This window comes from Nuphar pumila, chromosome 6, assembly GCF_984573655.1.
Source record: "Nuphar pumila chromosome 6, dmNupPumi1.hap1.1, whole genome shotgun sequence".
NCBI lineage: Eukaryota > Viridiplantae > Streptophyta > Magnoliopsida > Nymphaeales > Nymphaeaceae > Nuphar > Nuphar pumila.
In genome coordinates this window covers 125404306-125410352 of record NC_143254.1, presented here as the reverse complement: position 1 = coordinate 125410352, position 6047 = coordinate 125404306, and positions in this window count along the sequence as shown.

Here is a 6047-nt window from a genome sequence, read left to right as displayed (position 1 = left end):
AAGTTGAAACAAAGTATGCTTCTTAATAAATAAGCAATGATAAACACATCTAACAGTTCAGATCTAAAAACACCTAAAACTATGATTTTTTGAGGGTCGAAAAGGGGGCAGCATAATCCCCACTCTCTCTCTCTCTCTCTCTCTCTCTATATATATATATATATATATATATATATATATATATATATATATATATATATATATATATATATATATATATATGGTGTGAGTTTTGGAAAATGATTTTTAAAACAATATTTTTAATGAAAACTAAGTGAAAGCCAGACACCAAATAATAAAAACCGGCTCGCACGAGTGGTGGAGTCCGAGTCGATTTCAGGGAACGAGAAATACTTGTATTCAAACACACAAGCTAAACTACTCTTTATTGCCAAAATAAAAAGAATTAATTCAATAATTAACTAACTAATGGAGTACGGCCCTACGCAGAGGGCTTAAACAAAATAAATAAATGGGTTTATTACAGACCCAATAATTGAATTAAATTAAAAATAAAAACCTAATCTAAAAATAAAAGCAAAAATGTCTTCAGTGCTTGAGTCCTTGTTTTCTTGTGTTTCCTTCTGCTTTTCTCATTTTGCATATCATTTTGTGGTCCCTCTGAGGGCTCCCTGAGGGTACTTCTGAGGGCTTGAGGGGACCTCAGAGGGTACTTTGAGGATAAAAAAGGCTCTACCGCACGTTCCAATGCTTTCCTGCAAAACACAAAAATACAAAAAAAAACAATACGACGAAAAAGACTACACAAAATCTAAACAAATAACAAACTCACTACAAGACAAAATAGCATAACTAATTTCTAACAAATTAAGAACCACTTCAAAGACTAACTATTGTTGACTAACTAAAACACACAATTCATGAAATACCTAAACATCTAATGCTGAAAATAAGTAAGACGACTTACTAATGTCTAATGCAAATGAACTAAAAAATAATTATTTTAAAACAAAACTAAAAACACTAAAGGCAAACCCGACTATCTAAATTACCTAACTTACATCTGCGGACTCCGATGAATTTTTAAACACTGAAGCAAACAAAAAGAAAATAAAAAAAAGCTGAATTGAAACAATAAAAAACAAGCAACCGAGGCTAATATGTAAAACAATTCAACGTCAGTCATTTTTATACTAAAAAGAATGTTGAACTGACTTTAACCTAACAAAACCAATACATGTAAATCAACTAAAAAAGAAATTAACTCACCCAACCTAAAGAACTACAACAGATTTCTAAACAGGTTACTTGACATAAGTTATTAACAACCAGCGACGCTAGCTAAAGAAAACTTGATTTATTCTAGGTAAACAAAAGAACTAAAGTAATGTATCTAATTCAATCAACATGTAATGGCTAAACCTATACACTTCAATCACATACAGAACTACATTAACATACGCCTCCTAAGTAGGAAAACAAACAAAAACAGGAAATGAGTAATCAACTCTATCTACAGCACGCTAACCTAAGTAAAAACAAAAACTGCTGAAACTCAATAAAAACAATGACTGAACTTAAATTTAAGGGATAACTGAAACTAAATTTAACATGTAGTGACCGGAGAGAATAAAAAAAAAAACGTTGAAACATAAAAAACCAAAAACAAACCGATTGAATAAGAATTTATAAAACGCAGCTATGCTAAAAGTTTTATTTATTGATTTTTTTATATCCGACTATCAAGAACAATCACACCGATATTAAATCAAACAGAAAACTAAATTGAAACTTGCTACTACGATGCACATGAACGATGTATGCAATGAAGATGCGAAAAATCAAGAAATATGCATGCGATGAATGAACCTAAACTACGGAGATGGGGAAAAGAAGCTCACCTTGCGGATCACCTCCGATGGACTGGTTGAGAGGAGAAAGTGGTTGAGCTCAGCTGCATACACACCGCCCCAACAAAGAGGATAAGAAAAGCCGATGAAGACGGGGTTTAGAGGATCAATGAAATAAAGAATAAGAAGAGGAAGAAGAAGGAGAATGATAAATAAAAAGAGAAAAGAAATCGGACAAGAACGAAGAAGAAGAAGGGAAGATGGAGGCAAGAGGCAAGAGGGCCGCTGGAAAAAACGTGTTTCAGCCCTTGAACATAACTATTTATATTGAAATATTAGGTTAAACACATTTTTCAAAAAGAGTCCGATAGTTTTTCAATAATTTCTAAAAAGGGTCTTTTGAAAAACCTGTTTCCTAAAACACACATTCCTAAACTAATTAAAACTTTTACTTAAACCTTTCTTAACTAATTTAAATATTAATTAAAAATTCCTAAACTAAATAAAACATTGAAAAACGCAAAGCAAGCTTTGAAAAACATGATTTTCTGCTAAATTCAATTTCAATGTGGTTTCTCGAAACTAACGATAAAAATGGGTTTTTAAAGCGATTTTAACACGGATCATGCATAAAATAAAATGAATAAAATGCGAATATGTATGCATGATCAATATATATATGTGCGTCTGCGTCACAAATTGTAAGATCCCCCTCTGTAATATTGTAAAGTACACGAGTCATGTTATAACTTAAGGGACAAAAGTACTGTTAACATCAATCTATATCTCAACACATGATACTAAACTTAGTTATCTTTTTTTGTTCTTATTGTAAAGATGCATATGAAAGTTTGGAATATTGGTTTATGTATTCTAGCTTCCTGCTTTCTTTTCTTGTTGAGTATCCTATAAAGTCGTTATTACTGATAAAAAATCATGTGACACTTGTGAATTTTATATAAACTCTTCGTAGACATTTTACTTGGGGCGTGCAAGTGACTGACTGCCTTCCACCTTGATACGACTGTGACATTACTAAAAGTGTCCTGCCTTCACAGCTCATTCAATGGAAAGTGCTAACTCTGTCTCGTACAATGTCTGCTACTAAAATTTTGTTACTTGCATCATAGGAAGATTTGTAGATTTTAAGTGCCTTAAGACTTGAAGGTCTCCATGTTTATTCTCCTGCGAGCTCAGTTGCCACTGCTCTCAGAATTGCAAAAGTCCCTGCCATTATCTTAGTAGCAATTCTAAACATTCTCTGGATAGGGGATCTTGTATCTGAGATTAATCTGAGAAGTGTAATTATTGTTGTTAAACAAATTCATTATTGTGCAGCCGTCCATTGTGAAGTCCGATGAGAATAGATGGTATCCGACCAATCATTCTTCAAAGTTTTCCCATTGGTTTCTTGAAGAAGGTAGCTTCAGATTGTTTGATTGCAAATCTTTATTGGAATGCTACCTCATCCTGCTACTAGTTTATCATCCATTTCCAAAGGAAAGTTATTTTGCCACACTTTGATGCCTGTATCCTTTTGTCTGAATCTCCTCTTGGTCATTTGGCATTGCTACAGAAGTAAAACATGCAGTGGATCACCCCGTCTCCAAAGTTGAAGACATGCTTTCTCTGCTTGTTGATCATGAAAAAGGCATGCCACAAGTTACTGGAATCAAGAAAGAATTGAACAATTCAGCCACCATCTTCCTTTTTGAAGGGGGGAATATCCAGGAGCACATAGCACACCCTCTGATTGCTGCAGTTGGTGGTGGTACTCCAGAGCCATTGCAATTGGATAAACTGGATGCAAAATCAGGAGTGCTTACTTGTGAGGACCTAGAACAGTTTATGCTGACTGAGGCCAATGCTTCCCATGCTAGTGTACAGTCCCATATGCAAGGATTCTTGAGTGCCTCCGATTTGGGTACTGAGCACCAACAAATAGATGTGGATGACAGGGCATCTCAGCATCTCCTTTCGCTGTTGCAAAAGGGACCATGCTTGAAAGAACCGCTTGCAACAACCAAGGTAGATGTGGATTCTACAATAGCACCCAGTGCACACCCCATCTCTGGCGAAGGTGTTCAACGTCTTGAGAAGACCTTAATACTTGAAGCCCTTTTGGGGACAACATTCATGCAGGAGTTGCAATCTGTGGATGCTCCAGTATCAGTGCAAAGGGTCCCCGGAGGGGGACCGGATAGGATTAGCAATGATTCAGATTGGCCTGATATGACATTTATAGCTTCTGACGTCAATTCTGCTTCCACTGGTTTTTGTGAGACCAGGTCTTACCTTAGTGGGCAAAGGAAATCTGATAAAACTAAAACTAGTTGGTTGGGCTTTGATGGTCCAAAGGAAACCATTTGGTCGAAGGTTGATCCTGCTGTTGGGTTTAAAGATGAACCTCCTGATGACACCGTAGAAATTCACCTTCCAGAAGAGGATAGCCTCATCACTGTCGGCAATTCCAATGCCAGGGAGCCTTCAAAGTTTCTGTCATCTGGAATTGGATTAAAAGAAGATAACTTACTGTCAGCAATGCCGGTTGATGTGGATAGATTTGCTGCACTCAATACCGCACTTAAAGGAGATGGATCTATGTTTCTTGGCATAGGCCACCAACCCCTTCAAGAGGTCATGCAACGCCCATTCACTATGATGGGACCGGAATTTCAGCATCAGCAACATCTTTTTGGTGGGCAGCCCTTACATCATTTTACTATGAGCACGTTGAGGCTGCCTTATGCACAGCCAGAACAAGATCTTAACAGGAACCAGGAAAGGTTTATGGAACCTGACAATGCTGCTCTTGATCTTCGGCATCCCTTCCCCCCTAAGCTGCTTGAACACCGCTTCCATCATAACGTACGCATGCCAACAAGTTTTGAACCCACCCAGCATCTTGCAATGCAGCACGTGATTCCGAGAAATTTCCCAGGACCCCATCCACTGCCACCACTACCCAGAGGCGTGCCATTGCAGCAGCATCCTGACATCGGTCCCTTCAACAATCATATGGCTGCTTTCATGCCAGAGCTCAATTTTGTTCAAGGGTTCCCTTTTCATCACAGACCAAATCATAACCTTATGTACAGGGTCTGGTGGCAGAAGTGGTCATCCAGAGGCGTTGGACAGATTAATTGAGATGGAACGTAGTGCAAATGCTGGTAGGAAGTTTTCAATTGCACACAATCCTGGATCCTTTGTGTCTGAGCTAGACATGGATTACAGGCATAGATGATTAAAACCACTTGTTCCTACTCTGCATACAGAACTCGAGAGGTTTCAATTTCAAATGCTCTGTAGGAGGGTTTGATTTCATGATGTATCATAGAGTTCCAATGTGGTTTTCTGTTGTTCTTTCAGATATATTTTACAAGAAAAAAGAAGGAAAAGAGGAATTAAACACTTGATGCTTTTGTTCTTTTGCTAATAGGTTTCACGCTTTCTAAATTTTTTTAGAAGTCTTTAACAAATGAGACGTTTGTTTTCCCAACATGAAACTGAACCTCCACTAATGGACTGTTGCGATCTAAGCGCCAATTCTCACTAAAAAACATTTACATTACATCTGTAAGGTTAGTTTCATGAAAAACAACCAAAAAATAAAAGAAAAAAACATTTGTACCTACAAACTTTTGTAGCAAATATGGTTCCAATATGATCCGCATAAACTATTTGGTAGAAAATGTGACGTTTATACTGGTTCTTCAAGAGCTTAGAAAAAAATGTGTCAATTTTTATGACTTGAAAAACTACGTTTTGCTGTCAAAAGTTCACTATTCAAGGTGTAATCCTTAATGGACTGTTGAATACATCTATGGGCTCAGATTAAGTAGATGTAACCTAGACCCATGATTCCAAGCTAGATGGGTGTAAATGAAGCCTTTCTTGTGTCGCTTGCTACATGTTTCCTTTGTCAGCTCTTCACTCGTTTCTTTACAAATGCTTCAGGTAGCATGTGGCCCCTCCTGATTAAATAGAGATGCAAACAGGTCGGATCCCGAACAGTGGAATAGTTAAAAATTGCAAAATTTCCATCCAGAATCGGACCCATTTGCATCCCTACTGACTAAGGGAGAAAAACTCAGAAACTTGTTCAGCAGAGCCTGTCGTTGATCTTGAGAATGAATGACACCCAATAGAAGGTATGAATGGCTCTTTGTGAGCCCTCCATTTTAAACCCCTCCAATGCCACGGCATTGGAAATAAGGGTATGGCCACCAAAAAAAT